The sequence below is a fragment of the Pseudophryne corroboree genome, chromosome 10 (assembly GCF_028390025.1).
Source record: "Pseudophryne corroboree isolate aPseCor3 chromosome 10, aPseCor3.hap2, whole genome shotgun sequence".
Taxonomy (NCBI): Eukaryota; Metazoa; Chordata; class Amphibia; order Anura; family Myobatrachidae; genus Pseudophryne; species Pseudophryne corroboree.
Genome location: NC_086453.1, coordinates 335113105 through 335138006, shown reverse-complemented (window position 1 = coordinate 335138006; position 24902 = coordinate 335113105).

The following is a 24902-nucleotide window of genomic DNA, read 5'->3' as shown; positions in this document are numbered from 1 at the left end:
TTTAATGCACACACAATATTGCTGGCGTTGTCCGATGCCACAAATCCACAGGAGAGTCCAATTGGGGTAAGCCATTCCGCGATGATCTTCCTCAGTTGCCGTAAGAGGTTTTCAGCTGTGTGCGTATTCTGGAAACCGGTGATACAAAGCGTAGCCTGCCTAGGAAAGAGTTGGCGTTTGCGAGATGCTGCTACTGGTGCCGCCGCTGCTGTTCTTGCGGCGGGAGTCCATACATCTACCCAGTGGGCTGTCACAGTCATATAGTCCTGACCCTGCCCTGCTCCACTTGTCCACATGTCCGTGGTTAAGTGGACATTGGGTACAACTGCATTTTTTAGGACACTGGTGAGTCTTTTTCTGAGGTCCGTGTACGTTCTCGGTATCGCCTGCCTAGAGAAGTGGAACCTAGATGGTATTTGGTAACGGGGGCACACTGCCTCAATAAATTGTCTAGTTCCCTGTGAACTAACGGCGGATACCGGACGCACGTCTAACACCAACATAGTTGTCAAGGCCTCAGTTATCCGCTTTGCAGCAGGATGACTGCTGTGATATTTCATCTTCCTCGCAAAGGACTGTTGAACAGTCAATTGCTTACTGGAAGTAGTACAAGTGGGCTTACGACTTCCCCTCTGGGATGACCATCGACTCCCAGCAGCAACAACAGCAGCGCCAGCAGCAGTAGGCGTTACACGCAAGGATGCATCGGAGGAATCCCAGGCAGGAGAGGACTCGTCAGAATTGCCAGTGACATTGCCTGCAGGACTATTGGCATTCCTGGGGAAGGAGGAAATTGACACTGAGGGAGTTGGTGGGGTGGTTTGCGTGAGCTTGGTTACAAGAGGAAGGGATTTACTGGTCAGTGGACTGCTTCCGCTGTCACCCAAAGTTTTTGAACTTGTCACTGACTTATTATGAATGCGCTGCAGGTGACGTATAAGGGAGGATGTTCCGAGGTGGTTAACGTCCTTACCCCTACTTATTACAGCTTGACAAAGGGAACACACGGCTTGACACCTGTTGTCCGCATTTCTGTTGAAATAGTTCCACACCGAAGAGCTGATTTTTTTGGTATTTTCACCAGGCATGTCAACGGCCATATTCCTCCCACGGACAACAGGTGTCTCCCCGGGTGCCTGACTTAAACAAACCACCTCACCATCAGAATCCTCCTGGTCAATTTCCTCCCCAGCGCCAGCAACACCCATATCCTCCTCATCCTGGTGTACTTCAACACTGACATCTTCAATCTGACTATCAGGAACTGGACTGCGGGTGCTCCTTCCAGCACTTGAAGGGGGCGTGCAAATGGTGGAAGGCGCATGCTCTTCACGTCCAGTGTTGGGAAGGTCAGGCATCGCAACCGACACAATTGGACTCTCCTTGTGGATTTGGGATTTCGAAGAACGCACAGTTCTTTGCGGTGCTACTGCTTTTGCCAGCTTGAGTCTTTTCATTTTTCTAGCGAGAGGCTGAGTGCCTCCATCCTCATGTGAAGCTGAACCACTAGCCATGAACATAGGCCAGGGCCTCAGCCGTTCCTTGCCACTCCGTGTGGTAAATGGCATATTGGCAAGTTTACGCTTCTCCTCCGACAATTTTATTTTAGGTTTTGGAGTCCTTTTTTTACTGATATTTGGTGTTTTGGATTTGACATGCTCTGTACTATGACATTGGGCATCGGCCTTGGCAGACGACGTTGCTGGCATTTCATCGTCTCGGCCATGACTAGTGGCAGCAGCTTCAGCACGAGGTGGAAGTGGATCTTGATCTTTCCCTAATTTTGGAACCTCAACATTTTTGTTCTCCATATTTTAATAGGCACAACTAAAAGGCACCTCAGGTAAACAATGGAGATGGATGGATACTAGTATACAATTATGGACGGACTGCCGAGTGCCGACACAGAGGTAGCTACAGCCGTGAACTACCGTACTGTGTCTGCTGCTAATATAGACTGGTTGATAAAGAGATGTCGTAGTATGTATGTATGAAGAAGAAAGAAAAAAAAACCACGGTTAGGTGGTATACAATTATGGACGGACTGCCGAGTGCCGACACAGAGGTAGCCACAGCCGTGAACTACCGTACTGTACTGTGTCTGCTGCTAATATAGACTGGTTGATAAAGAGATGTCGTAGTATGTATGTATGAAGAAGAAAGAAAAAAAAACCACGGGTAGGTGGTATACAATTATGGACGGACTGCCGAGTGCCGACACAGAGGTAGCCACAGCCGTGAACTACCGTACTGTACTGTGTCTGCTGCTAATATAGACTGGTTGATAAAGAGATGTCGTAGTATGTATGTATAAAGAAGAAAGAAAAAAAAAACCACGGTTAGGTGGTATACAATTATTGACGGACTGCCGAGTGCCGACACAGAGGTAGCCACAGCCGTGAACTACCGTACTGTACTGTGTCTGCTGCTAATATAGACTGGTTGATAAAGAGATGTAGTAGTATGTATGTATAAAGAAGAAAGAAAAAAAAACCACGGGTAGGTGGTATACAATTATGGATGGACTGCCGAGTGCCGACACAGAGGTAGCTACAGCCGTGAACTACCGTACTGTGTCTGCTGCGACTGGATGATAAATAATGATATAAAAAATATATATATATATCACTACTGCAGCCGGACAGGTATATATATTATATAATGACGGACCTGCTGGACACTGTCTGTCAGCAGAATGAGTTTTTTATAGAATAAAAAAAAAAACACCACACAAGTGAAGTCACACGACGAGTGTTTAACTTTTTCAGGCAATCACAATATAGTATACTACTAACTATACTGGTGGTCAGTGTGGTCAGGTCACTGGTCAGTCACACTGGCAGTGGCACTCCTGCAGCAAAAGTGTGCACTGTTTAATTTTAATATAATATGTACTCCTGGCTCCTGCTATAACCTATAACTGGCACTGCAGTGCTCCCCAGTCTCCCCCACAATTATAAGCTGTGTGAGCTGAGCACAGTCAGATATATAATATATACATAGATGATGCAGCACACTGGGCTGAGCAGTGCACACAGATATGGTATGTGACTGTCTTGTACTCCTGGCTCCTGCTATAACCTATAACTGGCACTGCAGTGCTCCCCAGTCTCCCCCACAATTATAAGCTGTGTGAGCTGAGCACAGTCAGATATATAATATATACATAGATGATGCAGGCATGCAGCACACAGGGCTGAGCAGTGCACACAGATATGGTATGTGACTGAGTCACTGTGTGTACCGTTTTTTTCAGGCAGAGAACGGATATATTAAATAAAACAACTGCACTGCTGGTGGTCACTGTGGTCAGTCACTAAACTCTGCACTCTCTTCTACAGTATCAGCCTCAGGTCAATCTCTCTCTCTCTCTCCTAATCTAAATGGAGAGGACGCCAGCCACGTCCTCTCCCTATCAATCTCAATGCACGTGTGAAAATGGCGGCGACGCGCGGCTCCTTATATAGAATCCGAGTCTCGCGAGAATCCGACAGCGTCATGATGACGTTCGGGCGCGCTCGGGTTAACCGAGCAAGGCGGGAAGATCCGAGTCGCTCGGACCCGTGAAAAAAAACATGAAGTTCGTGCGGGTTCGGATTCAGAGAAACCGAACCCGCTCATCTCTATTACTTATGTGACTACTGCAATAAAGTCTAATAGGATGGCAGCTGACTTACTGAGTCTGCCAGCAACATTACAAGTATTACGTGTGGCGCTTAATGGGGGCGCTGCACGGACGGAACATCCGTGCAAGCTAAAATAACTATATACTGTATGTTCAGAAGGGACTGCACTCAAGGGTGACACACAGCAATAGAGTGAAGTTATATACCATTCACCCTAACCCTCCTTGCTAGTCTAAGAAATCAAATGCATATAGAAGGGATTGCACTTTGAAATTGCATACAAACAAATCCGGTGTCTATAATAGGACAATTTAGACATCATATAGGATAGTATTATTTGAGCTATAATACTATATGAATGCTAGATATTGCAGCAGCTGATTTATTGAATCTGCCAGTAGCATTGTAATGCGTAGCATAAGTGTGAATACACGGCACAGACCAATTACCTATGCAAATTAAAACAAATCATACTGTGCTTGGAAGTCACATACAGCATAAGTGTGAACTTGAATAATCCCTCATATTAATATAGTAAAAATAAATAAATAGATAAGACACATAGTGGTTGCATTATAACATTGTGTGTAAATAGTCCCATGCATAGAACAGTACAATAAAAGCGTAGCACATGACATAATTACATGTGCAATACTGCTACATGGAAGTTGGGAGTTATAGTAGCTGACATATAGAGCTTGCCGGAAACACCTTTAGAATTATACATCACATTCTCTCCAGATTTCTGCAACAGAAGGATTAAATTCCCTATAGCGAAGTGTACACCTGGATACATCATAAGACAAACAAGACATCAAAATAAGTGTGGAGACAAATGTATCAATTTTATTTATTTTTGCATGTTAATACTTGACTCTAGCCTTTAAATACAAGTAGAAATCAAAAATAGGAGAAGTCTGCAATAAATTATACTCACACAACAGAACGGGTACAAAAATAATTTTTAAACTTTATTCTAACACATATTTAGTTATTTTCATCATATTATTCTTGTCACGTTTTTCTTTTTTCTTCATTTCACTAATTAATACTACGCTTTACTCAGACAGAAATAAGGTTGAATTGAAAACAATTATTGAGCCCTACAGGCTTTTAGATATTTGTGGTATGTCTATAGTGAATTTTAATGAAATGAAATAAATAGTATTTTAAACAACAAAATAAGGGGCGGGAGTGCACCCGTAAGAATACAATTCTTTTTCTCTTTGTGAAATTCTTTACATATTGAAATTAATTTTATGATGTATATTTCATGGCATAAAACAGAAGTAATGGACACATGCTATACACAGACCCTCCAACATGACCCGCCCCACTAGGTACAAAATGCTCTGTTTCTGGACTTCCCTCTTAATTTATGATTTCCATCACCTGTGTTGAACTAGTTAAATGATAAGAAAGCTGTTTCTTCACAGGTGATGGCAATAATAAATTAAGAGGGAAGTCCAGAAACAGAGCATTTTTTACCTAGTGGGGCGGGTCATGTTGGAGGGTATATATACATGAGACATTGTAATGGCAAAAACAGCATAAATATACACAGACGCATCATCTTATGGTGTTTATAGCGGCATGTGACTCGCAGGATAGTGGGAGGGTGCACACGTGCGCGCCCTCTATTAATTTTTTTTAGACGGGAGACTCACAGGAATGACTCAGTTCTTCAAGCCGCGTCATAGTGTTACCGCACTGCATACGCAACAACACTGTAACTACAACAACACTGTAAGAGGACAAATCTGAAAAAATTAGCTTCATGACATCTCTCCCTACACTCTGTGTGATGGCACAGGCCATGCTGCAATACTTATGGCTCTGCTGTACACTGTAACGTCATCCATTTAATTTCTCTGTTACTTAGAATAACCATGCTGTATCAATTTATCCTGAATACAAACCTGTTGCTAATGCGCTGTGCATCTTCTCTATAATAAACACCACTGTCTCCTCTCTGAACACACTGTCTGGCTCAAAATAACATTTAAGGTAGCCTCTGGTATCCATCCCATGCAGATGATAGAGCTTCAACTTGGGTCTGGCTTCCATTCTCTTATCTTCTTTATCACGTAATGGGATGAGTCTCTGATCTGTAACTGTAGTTTATAGTAATATGTATGTATGGCTGTTCCCTTTATATGCGAAAAGGAGCCTACAGTTATTGGCTCAGTTATTGACTCAATAGAAAGCTCTCATACACAGCTGACTATAAATATATTACAAAAATCTTATGACAATAATTAAAGATAATTCAATATTTCACATAACCAGGTGATATTACACCAGTCCAATGTGCCATGAATCAGTGTTTTGTTTCTGTTTGTGTTGAAACCTCTATGTTCCATGATATATACACACATATTGAGGCCTGGGGGGGGAAGGGGGGGGGGGCAAGCTGACACATAATGTAACCTGGGGGACGACATAATGACACACATTAGGGTTGGGGTTTTGGGAGGAAGGGGGGTCATGCTGACATTCATACTGTGACCTGGGGGGGACATGGTGATGCAAACTGGGACCTGGGGGACATACTACAGTGATGCTCACACAATGGCCTGAGGTGAGGGCATAGCAAACAGTAATGGAGCTCAGCACAGGGAGCTCAGACATAGAGATAGAAACACAGAATTTGATGACAGATAATAACCATTTAGAACATCTAGTCTGCTCTTTTAGGTTTAGGTTATTCTGGGTTAGAGGTTAGTGTAGGAATACTGTTAGGAGGGTATTACGGTTAGAATACAATTTCAGAAGCAACTGGTTAGTGTATTAGCATCAGGGTATTCATGTCATAAGGGTGAAGGTTAGAACCCTCTCCAGCTGGGATCCGGTCTGAAGATCGACAGTGTCTAGGTCGACAATGTTTAGGTCGACCACTATAGGTCGACAGTCACTAGGTCGACATGGAAGGACGGTCGACAGGGTTTCTAGGTCGACATGTGCTAGGTCGACAGGTCTAAAGGTCGACATGAGTTTTTCACATTTTTTGTCTTTTTTTTTTTTTTTTTCATACTTAACGATCCACGTGGACTACAATTGGAATGGTAAAGTGTGCCGAGCGAAGCGGCAGCGGAGCGAAGGCACCATGCGAGGGGACGCGGTGCACTAATTTGGGATCCCGGTCACTCTACGAAGAAAACGCCACCAAAAAAAAAAAATCCTCAGGTCGACCTTTAAACCTGTCGACCTAGCACATGCCGACCTAGAAACCCTGTCGACCTTCCATCCATGTCGACCTAGTGACTGTCGACCTATAGTGGTCGACCTAAACATTGTCGACCTAGACACTGTCGATTTGATGAACCACACCCCTCCAGCTCCCCTAACCAGCAATCAACAGAGCCATTCCCACTCCAAAGTAACAGAGCCCTACCCTCCCCACTCCCACTGACCTGCAGGTAACAAAGCTCTTCCCACTCCCACACTGAACTGACCTGCAGGCAAGATAACAGAGCCCTCTCTACTGCTACTGACCTGCACCTTTCTCGAGTGGGCAGATGAGCATATTGCTGTTGCTATTTGAGTCACCAGCGGGACGCGCTGTCACCAGGACACCTGGTATGCTGAACACTATCCATATGGGAGCAGAGCATACAGCATTAGCATGCCAACTCTGTCCCGCCATGGGGACCCGGGACAGCAAAAGTACACACATGCCATCCTCAGGCTCTGCCTCTTTTGGCGCTACCCGTCACTGTTCCGCCATCCTGACAGGCAGCAGCGCTGGTTTCTGGAGGATAATGAGAGACGGGCAGTGCCGACGCCCGCCTCCACTCATCATTGACACTCAAGGCTCTGCAGGAGCTGCGTCAAGAGAATGCCCCATATGTAGACAATAATAAGCATGGCAGAAATTACCTGCATGAAAGCCTCATCAAGTTGATGAATGAAAAAAATAGCTTGTTATATTGTTGTTTAAACTGAGTATTGTCTGCATATAATATGCGAAAATGCATGAAGTGATGCAAAGTTTGCATAAGTGCAAGTGTGTGGAATCACAAGTGTGGAAGCATACACTTTGTCCTTGAAGGTGTAAAATAAATAAGTGTTTACACAGTTTATCAAGCATTTCTGAAGGAAAAGCAAGTGTTTATGAACATGGTGTAGCAGAGAAAGGATTAAATAATATTTTCTTGCTTAAAAACTAGTGTTTATCTGGTTTGCTAAAACATGATGTGGTTCAGAGAGAAATCCCTAGCAAAGAAAATTAAAGAGACAGTGCTATGATAAATGCTGGTGATTGTAGTGCCAAGTCTTCAAAAAATGTTTTGCTATATTGAGTATACTTGTGAAAACAAAAGTTCTTTCTGAGTTTATGCTATGTGGCAATACTATGGGAAATACAAATGAATATGCTCCTAGATGGAGTTTGATGCTTACTCTCTAGCTAGAGTCACAAATCATGGACTGGAGTATACAGTCTAGAAGTAAAGGGGGTAATTCCAAGTTGATCGCAGCAGGAATTTTGTTAGCAGTTGGGCAAAACCATGTGTACTGCAGAGTAGGCAGATATAACGTGCAGAAAGAGTTAGAGTTGGGTGGGTTATTTTATTTCTGTGCAGGGTAAATACTGGCTGCTTTATTTTTACACTGCAAATTAGATTGCAGGTTGAATACACCACACCCAAATCGAACTCTCTCTGCACATGTTAAATCTGCCTCCCCTGCAGTGCACATGGTTTTGCCCAACTGCTAATAAAATTCCTGCTGCGATCAACTTGGAATGACCCCGAAAGTACAAGTATATTGCAAGAAGCACATATAAAGTTGTGTGAATTCCCCTGTGAATTCCTTTTCAAAATGGTGTGTTGTAAAATGATGCTATAAATAAAGAGATATAAAATATCGGTATTATTTGATATTATGTAATGTTATTTTTACTCATTACTCATTTTGTGTCCATTAGGGATAGCAAAATGTTTTTTTTTTTACTCAGAATTTCCCCTCCCTTTTAGCACCTGAGTGACATCACAATCTGATTGAGCAGCTTGCCAATAAATGTGCATTGTAGGCTAGAGAGGCATGGATGGGTAAGCGTTAGGAGGGATTGCTGACTCCAGAGTGCCATTGGAGAAGCTAGGGGTGTCTCCAGGTAAGCTGGCTCTCAGATGCTGTAGGAGCCATTATCATGTGGCCTTATCACTATAGCCCTGACAAAGCTTTAGCAAAGCGAAATGCGCATGGGTAGCACTGTACCCATTCTAAGAAATTAATTATGCACTAGACTTCTCTATTGATGTGACTAGCTCAATCTCAAAAATGTACTGCTATTTGTAATCGGATTACTAAAAAGGTCATAATGGCTGGAGAATTTATTTACTAATACAATAACAGTATCTACAAGCTTTAATAGCATCTGGGCAAGTGGGGACAACCATTTATACCAAAGCATTATATATGAAGCCGAAAAATAAATGCAACATCTGTTGTGGAATATATGCATAGATATTGTCCATGTAATTTCTTATATGAATAAAAGAAAGTAAATACATACACAGCGGACTGCATTTAGAAATTACATGCAAATAATTTTACGTTCATAACAGGGTAACAGAATAATAAAAACATTATACATCATATAATTACTTATGTGACTACTGCAATAAAGTCTAATAGGATGGCAGCTGACTTACTGAGTCTGCCAGCAACATTACAAGTATTACGTGTGGCGCTTAATGGGGGCGCTGCACGGACGGAACATCCGTGCAAGCTAAAATAACTATATACTGTATGTTCAGAAGGGACTGCACTCTAGGGTGACACACAGCAATAGAGTGAAGTTATATACCATTCACCCTAACCCTCCTTGCTAGTCTAAGAAATCAAATGCATATAGAAGGGATTGCACTTTGAAATTGCATACAAACAAATCCGGTGTCTATAATAGGACAATTTAGACATCATATAGGATAGTATTATTTGAGCTATAATACTATATGAATGCTAGATATTGCAGCAGCTGATTTATTGAATCTGCCAGTAGCATTGTAATGCGTAGCATAAGTGTGAATACACGGCACAGACCAATTACCTATGCAAATTAAAACAAATCATACTGTGCTTGGAAGTCACATACAGCATAAGTGTGAACTTGAATAATCCCTCATATTAATATAGTAAAAATAAATAAATAGATAAGACACATAGTGGTTGCATTATAACATTGTGTGTAAATAGTCCCATGCATAGAACAGTACAATAAAAGCGTAGCACATGACATAATTACATGTGCAATACTGCTACATGGAAGTTGGGAGTTATAGTAGCTGACATATAGAGCTTGCCGGTAACACCTTTAGAATTATACATCACATTCTCTCCAGATTTCTGCAACAGAAGGATTAAATTCCCTATAGCGAAGTGTACACCTGGATACATCATAAGACACACAAGACATCAAAATAAGTGTGGAGACAAATGTATCAATTTTATTTATTTTTGCATGTTAATACTTGACTCTAGCCTTTAAATACAAGTAGAAATCAAAAATAGGAGAAGTCTGCAATAAATTATACTCGCACAACAGAACGGGTACAAAAATAATTTTTAAACTTTATTCTAACACATATTTAGTTATTTTCATCATATTATTCTTGTCACGTTTTTCTTTTTTCTTCATTTCACTAATTAATACTACGCTTTACTCAGACAGAAATAAGGTTGAATTGAAAACAATTATTGAGCCATACAGGCTTTTAGATATGGGTGGTATGTCTATAGTGAATTTTAATGAAATGAAATAAATAGTATTTTAAACAACAAAATAAGGGGCGGGACTGCACCCGTAAGAATCCGATTCTTTTTCTCTTTGTGAAATTCTTTACATATTGAAATTAATTTTATGATGTATATTTCATGGCATAATACAGAAGTAATGGACACATGCTATACACAGACCCTCCAACATGACCCGCCCCACTAGGTACAAAATGCTCTGTTTCTGGACTTCCCTCTTAATTTATGATTTCCATCACCTGTGTTGAACTAGTTAAATGATAAGAAAGCTGTTTCTTCACAGGTGATGGCAATAATAAATTAAGAGGGAAGTCCAGAAACAGAGCATTTTTTACCTAGTGGGGCGGGTCATGTTGGAGGGTATATATACATGAGACATTGTAATGGCAAAAACAGCATAAATATACACAGACGCATCATCTTATGGTGTTTATAGCGGCATGTGACTCGCAGGATATTGGGAGGGTGCACACGTGCGCGCCCTCTATTAATTTTTTTTAGACGGGAGACTCACAGGAATGACTCAGTTCTTCATGCCGCGTCATAGTGTTACCGCTCTGCATACGCAACAACACTGTAACTACAACAACACTGTAAGAGGACAAAACTGAAAAAATAGCTTCATGACATCTCTCCCTACACTCTGTGTGATGGCACAGGCCATGCTGCAATACTTATGGCCCTGCTATACGCTATAACGTCATCCATTTAATTTCTCTGTTACTTAGAATAACCATGCTGTATCAATTTATCCTTCATACAAACCTGTTGCTAATGCGCTGTGCATCTTCTCTATAATAAACACCACTGTCTCCTCTCTGAACACACTGTCTGGCTCAAAATAACATTTAAGGTAGCCTCTGGAATCCATCCCGTGCAGATGATAGTGCTTCAACTTGGGTCTGGCTTCCATTCTCTTATCTTCTTTATCACGTAATGGGATGAGTCTCTGATCAGTAACTGTAGTTTATAGTAATATGTATGTATGGCTGTTCCCTTTATATGCGAAAAGGAGCCTACAGTTATTGGCTCAGTTATTAATTCAATAGAAAGCTCTCATACACAGCTGACTATAAATACATTACAAAAATCTTATGACAATAATTAAAGATAATTCAATATTTCACATAACCAGGTGATGTTACACCAATCCAATGTGCCATGAATCAGTGTTTTGTTTCTGTTTGTGTTGAAACCTCTATGTTCCATGATATATACACACATATTGAGGCCTGGGGGGGGGGGGGGGGGCAAGCTGACACATAATGTAACCTGGGGGACGACATAATGACACACATTGGGATTGGGGTTTTGGGAGGAAGGGGGGTCATGCTGACATTCATACTGTGACCTGGGGGGGACATGGTGATGCAAACTGGGACCTGGGGGACATACTACAGTGATGCTCACACAATGGCCTGAGGTGAGGACATAGCAAACAGTAATGGAGCTCAGCACAGGGAGCTCAGACATAGAGATAGAAACACAGAATTTGATGACAGATAATAACCATTTAGAACATCTAGTCTGCTCTTTTAGGTTTAGGTTATTCTGGGTTAGAGGTTAGTGTAGGAATACTGTTAGGAGGGTATTACGGTTAGAATACCATTTCAGAAGGAACTGGTTAGTGTATTAGCATCAGGGTATTCGTGTCATAAGGGTGAAGGTTAGAACCCTCTCCAGCTCCCCTAACCTGCAATCAACAGAGCCATTCCCACTCCAAAGTAACAGAGCCCTACCCTCCCCACTCCCACTGACCTGCAGGTAACAAAGCCCTCCCCACTCCCACACTGACCTGACCTGCAGGCAAGATAACAGAGCCCTCTCTACTGCTACTGACCTGCACCTTTCTCGAGTGGGCAGATGAGCATATTGCTGTTGCTATTTGAGTCACCTGCGGGACGCGCTGTCACCAGGACACCTGGTATGCTGAACACCATCCATACGGGAGCAGAGCATACAGCATTAGCATGCCAACTCTGTCCCACCATGGGGACCCGGGACAGCAAAAGTACACACATGCCATCCTCAGGCTCTGCCTCTTTTGGCGCTACTCGTCACTGTTCAGCCATCCTGACAGGCAGCAGTGCTGGTTTCTGGAGGATAATGAGGGGTGGGCAGTGCCGACGCCCGCCTCCACTCATCATTGACACTCAAGGCTCTGCAGGAGCTGCGTCAAGAGAATGCCCCATATGTAGACAATAATAAGCACGGCAGAAATTACCTGCATGAAAGCCTCATCAAGTTGATGAATGAAAAAAATAGCTTGTTATATTGTTGTTTAAACTGAGTATTGTCTGCATATAATATGTGAAAATGCATGAAGTGATGCAAAGTTTGCATAAGTGCAAGTGTGTGGAATCACAAGTGTGGAAGTGTACACTTTGTCCTTGAAGGTGTAAAATAAATAAGTGTTTACACAGTTTTTCAAGCATTTCTGAAGGAAAAGCAAGTGTTTATGAACATGGTGTAGCAGAGAAAGGATTAAATAATATTTTCTTGCTTAAAAACAAGTGTTTATCTGGTTTGCTAAAGCATGATGTGGTTCAGAGAGAAATCCCTAGCAAAGAAAATTAAAGAGACAGTGCTATGATAAATGCTGGTGATTGTAGTGCCAAGTCTTCAAAAAATGTTTTGCTATATTGAGTATACTTGTGAAAACAAAAGTTCTTTCTGAGTTTATGCTATGTGGCAATAAATATGGGAAATACAAATGAATATGCTCCTAGATGGAGTCTGATGCTTACTCTCTAGCTAGAGTCACAAATCATGGACTGGAGTATACAGTCTAGAAGTAAAGGGGGTAATTCCAAGTTGATCGCAGCAGGAATTTTGTTAGCAGTTGGGCAAAACCATGTGTACTGCAGGGTAGGCAGATATAACATGTGCAGAAAGAGTTAGAGTTGGGTGGGTTATTTTATTTCTGTGCAGGGTAAATACTGACTGCTTTATTTTTACACTGCAAATTAGATTGCAGATTGAACACACCACACCCAAATCGAACTCTCTCTGCACATGTTAAATCTGCCTCCCCTGCAGTGCACATGGTTTTGCCCAACTGCTAATAAAATTCCTGCTGCGATCAACTTGGAATGACCCCGAAAGTACAAGTGTATTGCAAGAAGCACATATAAAGTTGTGTGAATTCCCCTGTGAATTCCTTTTCAAAATGGTGTGTTGTAAAATGATGCTATAAATAAAGAGATTTAAAATATCGGTATTATTTGATATTATGTAATGATATTTTTACTCATTACTCATTTTGTGTCCATTAGGGATAGCAAAATGTTTTTTTTTAACTCAGAATTTCCCCTCCCTTTTAGCACCTGAGTGACATCACAATCTGATTGAGCAGCTTGCCAATAAATGTGCATTGTAGTCTAGAGAGGCATGGATGGGTAAGCGTTAGGAGGGATTGCTGACTCCAGAGTGCCATTGGAGAAGCTAGGGGTGTCTCCAGGTAAGTGGGCTCTCAGATGCTGTAGGAGCCATTATCATGTGGCCTTACACTGGGCTATTTGACCCAGACATATTTGTAATTATTTATGGGGTGGGTTTGGGGCGCGGTGCCCCCTGTGCTGGTGTGGCTGGGCTGCTTTAGGTCAACACATCCTAACACTTTATTAAACTTATGTTTTTCCTAATCACATTTTATATATTTTTGTATTATTTTAATCACACCTATCACTTACATAGCACTTATGTGCTTCTTAATTCACCGTTACTAAATTTCACCTGTGTGCTGCCCTGGGGTGGCCAGCCTGTACCAGCATGATGGGGTCCTGCGCCCCAGACCCATACCTAGTGTTAGGGATACCCAGTGACACAGAGACGCCTTTCCATTCGGCCTGGGGGCTTAGCCCTATATCGGCAGATGTATGCAACCATTATCTCTGTATTATAGGATATGTAGTGTTATTTTAAAATTAGTGTGCATTAGGGATAGCAAAATGTTAATTTGAGACATGCATGCAACACCTGTATGTATGTTCCTACATATATATAAAACACGTGACGTCCGTGAGCCAATAAGGAGGTTCGAGTAAATCCGAGTAAAACCGAACCCACTCATCTCTAATATATATATATATATACATATATATATATATATATAGAGAGAGAGAGAGAGAGAGATACAGAGAGAGAGAGAGAGAGAGAGAGAGAGAGAGAGAGAGAGAGAGAGAGAGATTGGATTATTAGGACAAGAAGAAAAAAATCATGAACATTTACAGTGCCTAAAATTATTTTTTTTATGTCAACTTTATTTCATATATTAGGAGCTGTACTGGTATATCAAATTGGCTGATGGCTATAGAAGGAAAGAATAACTAAGGTAGAACAATAGTTATTAAGAAACTTTTGAAGGAATAATCCATTCAGCCAGTGACCGTGACTCAGACAACTTTAATATTCCCTTTGACAGCAGTAAGGACCATAATTTGTTTATAATCTATGAGATCACTCTCCACTTTTCTATCAATCAGCTCACAGGACTCAATTTCATATCCTTCATCAGTGAGGGCCTTTTTTGCAAAACTCTCATCATAATTCAATGCATACATCCTATCATTACCAGCGGTGAAATAAGTGATATTTATGGACCCAATTATAATTAAGTGTCCCCCAGGCTTAAGCAGCTTTTACATCTTCCTCAGGTTACTGATGTAATCTTGTTTGTCATGACTAACCACATCCAGCACCCACACCGTGAGTATACAGTCGGCTGGTGGTAACACCTCTGGATCAGTGAGATTTTCTTTGCTGAAGTCAATTTTCACAATGCTTTTACACAGTGCCAGATTAAGGTCTTAATGGGCCTGGAGCTGAAATTTTTGAAGGGCCTGTTGTGTGCTTCCACATGGCTGTGATGGGGCTACGGATATGGGTGCGTCACCAGTGCTGTATTTAAATATATGTATATATGCGTGTGTGTGTATGCATGTTTGAAAATAAAATAAAAAATCTATCTATATATCTTTATCTCTCTCTATATCTGTCTATCTATCTATCTATCTATCTATCTATCTATCTATCTATCTATCTCTCTATCTATCTATCTAGAGAGAGGAGAGAGTCACTGGGGGGAATTTATTTTTTGGGTGCCCATAAGTAATGGGCGCCCAATGGAACTATTCAATTGTATTGCCATGACAGCATGATTGCTGCTCACAGTCTCTTGAGGTGGTGAGCAGAAATCTGTGAAAAATTGGCTGTTGGAGCGCCCAAACTGCTGTTTTGGCAGCATGACCAATAGTTTAGACTGGTTTAGCCACTTTACGCAGTTTTACCAAGTGCTTCTAAGTGATAAGCAATAGGTGCCCACGGACTTCACTTTAATTTGCATTACAATTTAATAGCTCTGTCGAGCTGCCATTATTTATGGGCATGCAAGAAACAATTGGATTCAACTCACTAAGGGGTCATTCAGACCTGATCGCACGCTAGGATTTTTTGCTGTGCTGCGTTCAGGTCAGAACTACGCAGGTGCGTCATACGGTTACAAAGCGGATTGTTGCTGAGTAATGGATTGTATAAAGAATCCATTCGCACAGCCGATCACAAGGAGATTGACAGGAATAAGGCGTTTGTGGGTGGCAACTGACCATTTTCTGGGAGTGGTAGGAAAAACGCAGGCGTGTCCCAATCATTTGCAGGGCGAGTGTCTGATGTCAATTTCGGGACCAGACAGGCTGAAGTGATCGCAGCGGCTCAGTAAGTCCTGGGCTACTCAGAAACTGCAAAAAACTTTTTTGTGCAGCTCGGCTGCACATGCGATCACACACTTGCAAAGCAAAAATACACTCCCCCATAGGCGGCAACTATCTGATCGCAGCGCTGTAAAAAGTAGCTAGCGAGCGATCAACTCGGAATGATCCCCTATGTCAAAGGACACAGTGGGGGAGATTCAAATGTTTGAAAAGTCAGTTGGGTGTTTGTTTTTTCCTATCTAATAGACAGACACCCAACCGACTTTTCAAACATTTGAATCTCCCCCAGTATGTCTAATCAAAATAGATATGTAAGTGTGTTTGTGTGTATGTATGTATGTATGTATGTATGTATGTATGTATGTATGTATGTGTGTGTATATATAAATATATATATAAGCGTCCAGATAGGCAGCACACACAGTCAGAGATTACAATGGTCCGGTGCCTTCCGTAGGGGTCCCGCATGCAGGGTACTCCAAACATATATTCACAGACGGCGGCACTCGTAAATTATCAAGCAAAGACAGGGATGTGCTTCATTTGCCTAAGGAAGGTCAGTGCCCAGACACAATACCTTCCCATATAAGCGTCCAGATAGGCAGCACACACAGTCAGAGATTACAATGGTCCGGTGCCTTCCGTAGGGGTCCCGCATGCAGGGTACTCCAAACATATATTCACAGACGGCGGCACTCGTAAATTATCAAGCAAAGACAGGGAAGCACATCCCTGTCTTTGCTTGATAATTTACGAGTGCCGCCGTCTGTGAATATAAATATATATATATATATATATTTTATATACACACATATATACTATGCTGTGAGGGCATCTGTGAAGCTTAACCTGTTACTGGGAGTGCCATACCGAAAAAAAATGCCTCACCTCACCTCAGGAGGATCAGTCAGCCTGCCAGGCCCGGGCCACCTTCATGGAGAATCCTGCTGTCAATGCTGCCAGTGCTTCCTGGTGCAGTGGTGGCAAGGCGGCACACTCAGAGCCGGCCCTAACCAGTTTGATGCCCAAGTCAAGATTCTAGCTGGTGGCCCCTAGCATCGCCCGCTAGTTCAGCCTCTGACCAGCACCCTTCTCCCAGCATCGCACCCATCACCCAACAGTACAGATCACAGCAGCAGCCAGCAACACCCATCACCCCTCATAAAGGGGGAAGAGAGGGATAGAGAGACAACGGGGTGAGAGAGAGAGGAGAGAGACAGGGGGTAGAGAGAAAGGGAGTAGAGAGAAAGAGAAAGGGACACAGACAGCAGGGTAGAGAAAGCAGGGTGAGAGAGAAGAGAGAGAGGTGAGAGGGGGAGAAGGAGAGAGGGGGAGTGGGAGAGGGTTGAGAGAGAGGGGGAGCAGGGTGTAAGAGAGGGGAGGGAGAAGAGAACAAAAGAAAGAGAGAGATAGGTAGAAAGAAGGTTAGAGAGAAAGAAAAATAGGGAGAGAGAGAAAAAGAGAGCGAGGTGAGACAGAGGGAGGGGTGAAAGGAGAGAGCAGGAGAGAGAGAGAGAGAGAGAGAGAGAGAGAGAGAGAGAAAGAAATAAAGAGAATGAAAGAGTGGAGACAGAGAGGAAGGATGAGATATAAGGGAAAGAAAGAAAGAAAGAAAGAAAGAAAGAAAGAAGGAAAGAAAGAAGGAAAGAAAGAAAGAAAGAAAGAAAGAAAGAAAGAAAGAAAGAAAGAAAGAAAGAAAGAAAGAAAAAGAAAGAAAGAAGGTTGAGATAGGTGGGTGAGAGGTTTGAAAGAGGGAGAGGGGGGGCGGGGGAGAGGAGGCAGGGGAGAGAGAATGAGAGGGAGAAAAAAGAAAGAGAGAGAGATAGAGGAATAGAGAGAGAGAGAGAGAGGTGAGACAAAGGAGGGGGTGAGAGAACGGAAGGGGGAGAGGAAAGAGGTGACAGAGTGTGGGTGAGAGAGAGAAAGAGAGAGGAGAGAGAAAGAGAGGTGAGAGACAGCAGGGTAGAGAAAGCAGCGCAAGAGAGAGTCGAGAGGAGGAGAAAGAAAAAAAGACAGAGAGAAAGAGAGACAGACGGTTGTTAGAGTGGGGGAGCAGGGTGTAAGAGAGAGGGAAAGAGAGCAAAAGAAAGCGAGGGAGAGAGGGTTAGAGAGAGAAAGTATGAGGGAGAAAAAGGTGAGACAGAGAGGTAGTGTAAGAGAGAGGTTTGAGAGAGAGTGGGATGGGGTGGAGCGCAGGGGAGAGAGAGAGAGAGAGAGAATGAGAGAGACAGGGAGGATGCGAGACAAAGTTGAGTGAGACAGGGGTGTGTGAACGAGGGAGAAGGTCGGAGAAGAGGGAGCAGGGTATAGAGAGAGAGGGGGGACAGAGAAAGAGAAAGAAAGAGCAAGACAGAGAAATTAAAAGAGAACAAGAGAGAGAGTTAGAGAGAGAGAGAGAGAGAGAGAGAGAGAGAGAGAGAAGGGGGTGACAAAGAGTGGGGGGATGCAGAATGAAAGAAAAAGAAAGAGGGAAACAGTGGGGGTGAGAGAGACCAGGGATGAGAGAGGGGAAAGAAAGAAAAAGAGAGAGGTGAGACAGATGGAGGGTTGAGAGAGAGGGGGTACAGATGGCCCTGTGTACTTAGCTCTGTCCCCCTACCCCCAGTACAAGTGACACTGTGCGTCCCTCCCTTCAGTGAAACGGCACTGTGTACCTCGGGCAGTAGTGGGTCCCCCTTCTCATCAGTGACAGTAAAAGCGGGTCCCCTTTCTTCTCCGGCAGCAGTGGGTCTTTTGTTGGATCATGACGTCGGGCAACAGCGTCAGAGAGGGATAAAAATGGTGAGTGTGGCTGGATTGGCTGGACCACCTCCTCCTGCTAGTACTGCTGCATGCCCCTTCATGGCACCACCCTGCCGCAGGTCCCTGCTTAAAAAAAAGAAAAAGTGGCAGAAACAACATGGGGTGGCTCCGACAGTGCCTCCAGTCACCCCACACAGCCTGTTACCCCAGTCAAACCCCCTCCCCATACACACAGCCCACAGCCTGTTCCCCCCAGCCACACCCCCCCTCCCCGCACATACACAGCCTGTTCCCCTTAGTCACACACAATGGGGGTCATTCCGAGTTGTTCGCTCGCAAGCTGCTTTTAGCAGCTTTGCACATGCAAAGCCGCCGCCTACTGGGAGTGAATCTTAGCTTATCAAAATTGCGAACGAAAGATTAGCAAAATTGCGAATAGACACTTCTTAGCAGTTTCTGAGTAGCTCCACACTTACTCGGCATCTGCGATCAGTTCAGTGCTTGTCGTTCCTGGTTTGACGTCACAAACACACCCAGCGTTCGCCCAGACACTCCTCCGTTTCTCCAGCCACTCCCACGTTTTTCCCAGAAACGGTAGCGTTTTTTCGCACACACCCATAAAACGTCCTGTTTCCGCCCAGAAACACCCACTTCCTGTCAATCACATTACGATCACCAGAACGAAGTAAAAACCTCGTAATGCCGTGAGTAAAATACCTAACTGCATAGCAAATTTACTTGGCGCAGTCGCACTGCGGGCATTGCGCATGCGCATTAGCGACTAATCGATCTGTTGCGAGAAAAAAATACTGAGCGAACAACTCGGAATGATCCCCAAACTCACATACACACACACAGCCACCCCCCAGCCAAGTCATCCCCCCTCCCCTCAAACTCACACGGCCTGTAACCCCCAGTCACCCCCACACGCACACAGCCTGTTACGCCCAGTCACCCCCCCACACACACAGTCACCCCCCCAACACACACACACACACACACACACACACACACACACACACACACACACACACACACACACACAGCCTGTTACTCCCAGTCATCCCCCCCCACACAGCCTGTAACCCCCAGTCACCCCCCACACACACACGCACAGCCTGTTACCCGCAGTCATCCCCTCCCACACACACACACACACACACACACACACACACACACACACACCCTGTTACCCCCCCCACTCACCCCCCCACTCACCCCCTCCCCACACACACAGCCTGTTACCCCCAGTCACCCCCCCCACACACACAACCAGTTACCCCCCAGTCACCCCCTCCCACACACACTCACACACACCCTGTTACCCCCAGTCACCCCCCCCCCCCCCCCCCACACACACAGCCTGTTACCCCCAGTCACCACACATACACTCAGCCTGTCCCCTCCCCCCACACACAAACACACATGTATTCTGTACCTGTCACCTCCAAGTCCCCACAGAGGAAGCAGTAAGGGGCAGCAGGCCACACACAGACTACCGCCAGGAGCCAAGCAAATTCGGGGGCGTGGCCTAACATCGGACCCCCGTGGCCACGCCCATTTTTATGAAGAAAACCCTACCATGCAGCGTTACAGCACCTGGCTGGAGGCGGAGCTACCCGGCACTCCGGAAGAGAGGAGGAAACACTGACTGGTGTCACGTCATTGCCTGTGCGGCGCAGGGAGGGTTAGTGACCCCTTCCACTCCGCTGCCCTGTGTATGAAGTTTGTGCCTGCGGTGGCCTTTGTGCGTGGGTGCCACAGGACTGGAGGCGGGGAGGTTACAGCCTACTGTCGGAGGGTAGGAGGTCGGAGGGTGGCAATTGCAGGCTGCTGTAGCAGGAAAAATGTTTCCTGTCTACAGCCGCAGCACAGTAGATGCAGTGGGCCTATTTTGATGGGGGGGCCTGGAGCTGCAGCTCCATCCGCCCCATTGTTAATCCGGCCCTGCGTTTACATAGAAACATAGAAACATAGAATTTGACGGCAGATAAGAACCACTTGGCCCATCTAGTCTGCCCCTTTTTTATTTTATCCTTTAGGCAATCTCAACCCTTTTTTAACCTTGATTCTTTGTAAGGATATTCATATGCCTGTCCCAAGCATGTTTAAATTGCCCTACAGTCTTAGCCTCTACCACCTCTGATGGGAGGCTATTCCACTTATCCACTACCCTTTCTGTGAAGTAATTTTTCCTTAAATTTCCCCTGAACCTCCCCCCCTCCAGTCTCAATGTATGCCCTCGAGTTCTAATACTTCTTTTCCTTTGAAGAATGTTTCCCTCCTGAACTTTGTTAAGACCCTTTATATATTTGAAAGTTTCTATCATGTCTCCCCTTTCCCTTCTCTCCTCCAAACTATACATGTTAAGATCTTTTAGCCTTTCCGGGTAAGTTTTGTGATGTAGGCCATGCACCATTTTAGTTGCCCTTCTTTGTACACTGTCTAATGTATTTATATCCTTCTGGAGATAGGGTCTCCAGAACTGGACACAGTATTCCAGATGGGGTCATACCAATGACCTATACAGTGGCATTATCACTTCTTTTTTCCTGCTACTGATTCCTCTCCCTATGCAACCAAGCATCTGACTTGCCTTTCTCATTGCTTTGTTGCATTGCTTTCCTGCCTTCAAGTCACTTGAAATAGTGACTCCTAAATCTCTTTCCTCCTCAGTAGTTTCCATTATAGTACCCTTGATACTATACTTAGCCTTTGGGTTTTTGAGACCCAAGTGCATGATTTTGCATTTTTTAGCATTAAACTGTAGTTGCCACGTTCTTGACCATTTCTCAAGCCTACCTAGGTCATTACTCATTTGTTTGACCCCTCCCGGTGTGTCTACCCTGTTGCATATCTTTGTATCATCTGCAAAAAGGCATATCTTCCCTTCAATACCATCTGCAATGTCACCAACAAAGATATTAAAGAGAACTGGACCAAGTACAGATCCCTGGGGTACTCCACTGGTAACATTTCCCTCCATAGATTGCACTCCATTAACTACGACTGTCTGTTTCCTATCCTGCAACCAGGTTCTTATCCATTTAACTGATTTATAATCCACCCCCAGGCTTTCAAGTTTATTTAGCAGTCTGCGATGTGGGACAGTGTCAAATGCCTTACTAAAGTCTAGATATGCTACATCTACAGCTCCCCCTTGATCTATTATTTTCATCACAGAGTCAAAAAAGTCAATAAGATTTGTTTGGCATGATCTCCCACCAGTAAATCCATGCTGTTTTGGATCCTGTAAGTTGTTTGATTTAAGATATTCCACTACTCTTTCTTTTAATAGTTTTTCCATTACTTTCCCTACTACTGATGTAAGGCTTACTGGTCTGTAGTTACTTGCTTCTTCCTTGCTTCCACTTTTGTGCAGTGGAACTACATTTGCTCTTTTCCAGTCCTCTGGAATAGCACCTGTATTTAGTTACTGGTTAAATAAATCTGTTAAAGGTGTAACCAGCACATCTTTTAGCTCTTTGAGTATCCTTGGGTGTATCCCATCTGGTCCCATTGATTTATCCACTTTTAGTTTTGAAAGTTCTGTTAGGACCTTCTCCTCTGTAAATGTATTTTCATCTACCTTATTTTTATGAATGTCCTTGCAATTTAACTGTGGCCCCATCCCTTCTTCTGTAGTAAATACTGAGCAAAAATAATTATTTAGGTGATCTGCTATTGCCTTGTCTCCCTCCACCAAATGCCCACTCTCTGTCTTAAGTCTTATTATTCCTCCATTTGATTTTCTCCTTTCACTTATATACTTAAAAAAAGTTTTGCCCCCTTTATCTACTGACTGGGCCATTTTCTCCTCAGCTTCTGCCTTTGCACGTCTGATCACTTTCTTAGCATCCTTCCGTCTGTCCAGATACACCTCTTTGTCGTTATTATTTTGAGTCTGTTTGTATTTCCTAAAAGCCATCTTTTTTGCTTTCACGCTAGTTGATACTACTTTTGTGAACCCCACTGGCTTCCTTTTCCTGGTGCTTTTCCTAACCATGTTGATACAAAGGTCTGTTGCACTTAGTAATGCACTTTTTATTTTTTTCCACCTCTCCTGCACTCCTTCCAAGTTCCTCCAGTCTGCCAATGAATCACTTAAACATCTCTTTTGCAAAGTCTGCATTTCTAAAATCCAACACCTTTGTTTTTGTGTGAGAGGAGTTGGATCCTGTCTTTATACTAAACCATACTGCTTGATGATCACTGGATCCCAGGTGCTCACCCACATATATATCAGATATCCTATCACCATTTGTAAGAATTAGATCTAATATTGAGTCTTTGCGAGTGGGCTCCCTCACCAATTGCTTGAGAGATGCTCCCTGTAAGGAATGTAGAAATTTGCAACTTGTAGCTGAACTTGCAAAAGACCCCTCCCAATTTACATCAGGTAAATTAAAGTCTCCCATGATTATGACTTCTCCCTTAAAAGCCATTTTAGAGATGTCCAACAATAGGTTCCTGTCCAAATCCTGCCCCTGGCCTGGTGGTCTATAGATCACCCCAATGCGAATAATGTCCTTCTTCCCAGTTTCTATGGTGACCCAAAGGGCCTCAGTTTTGGCTTCAATATTTTGTATTAAAGTAGCATTTATGCTTTTTTTCACATACATTGCTACCCCTCCTCCTATTCTTCCTATTCTATCTTTCCTAAATAAATTGTATCCTGGTATAGCTAAGTCCCAGTCATGATTCTCATTGCACCAAGACTCTGTAATTGCCACAAAATCCAGGTTATCCCTTGTCATTATCGCAATTAGCTCTGGAATTTTGTCTCCTAAGCTCCTAGCATTTGCAGACATAGCTTTAAGAATTTTTTCTGTGCATTTGTTAGTAGTAGCCATGTCCAGAGCGTACAAAATAAATGACAAGTTTAAAGTTGAAATTACCTGTTTGGGGATGTTGCTCAGTATTTGTTTTCTTTTACTAATCAGTAATCATACTCTGTCCTTTACACCATGACTATACCTTACTAAATATAAAGACATAGTACACCTGACCACAATGGGTAAATGTTCAAAGGAGGTAATCACCAGTCAGTATGCAATAATAAACTGTTTCACTGAGCTACTTCCCCACACATGCAATGACATTTACAAGAAATCATTACATAAAGAAACATACATAAGTTTGCATAAGAGAGAACTGTAGTGAGCAGATTGGGGATGCCTTTTCATAGGTTTTTTAAAAACAGATGATATGCATAAGATGAATTACATACTTTTGAGGCATTAAGGCAGTCCTTTTGTGGTAGTGTTGGTGTGTTGATGTTTTTCTTCTGGTTTCCTTCGGTTTAACGCAGGTATAAAGCTATTTTTATAATAACACTTTTATGTCAGCACTTCTATGGAAGCACCTCCAGCCGATGGCTATCCAGCCGTATACTAGACTTCAAATAGGAACAATATCCATGTGAATGCAATGATTGCAAACTCCAGCCAAAACCATCCCCCTTTAAACTAAGGCCATAAATTAGCTTAGAAAAACAGACATTACATACCAATAAGGCAGCCAACTATATCTCTACAAAGAGAAAAACATACAAAAAAAAAAACACCCTTTTTCAATATACCTAGGCTATTCAATCATGAAATTCATTTGACATAATCAGCAAATGCAGTACAACTTGCTGGGATGTGTAGTTCCACGAATCATACCTAGGCTATTCAATCATGAAATTAATTTGACATAATCAGCAAATGCAGTACAACTTGCTGGGATGTGTAGTTCCACGAATCATACCTAGGCTATTCAATCATGAAATTCATTTGACATAATCAGCAAATGCAGTACAACTTGCTGGGATGTGTAGTTCCACGAATCATACCTGTTGAGCACAAAGAGTGATGAGGAGTTGGTTCACAAGTTCACAATCGACAACAGCTGATGATATAACTTAACGCAGGTATAACGCTATTTTTATAATAACACTTTTATGTCAGCACTTCTATGAAAGCACATCCAGCCGATGGCTATCCAGCCGTTTAATTGTTTCCTTCAACTTTTCTTCCTGTACCTCTTCTGAGTCACTAAAACAAATAAAACATTACATTATGTAATA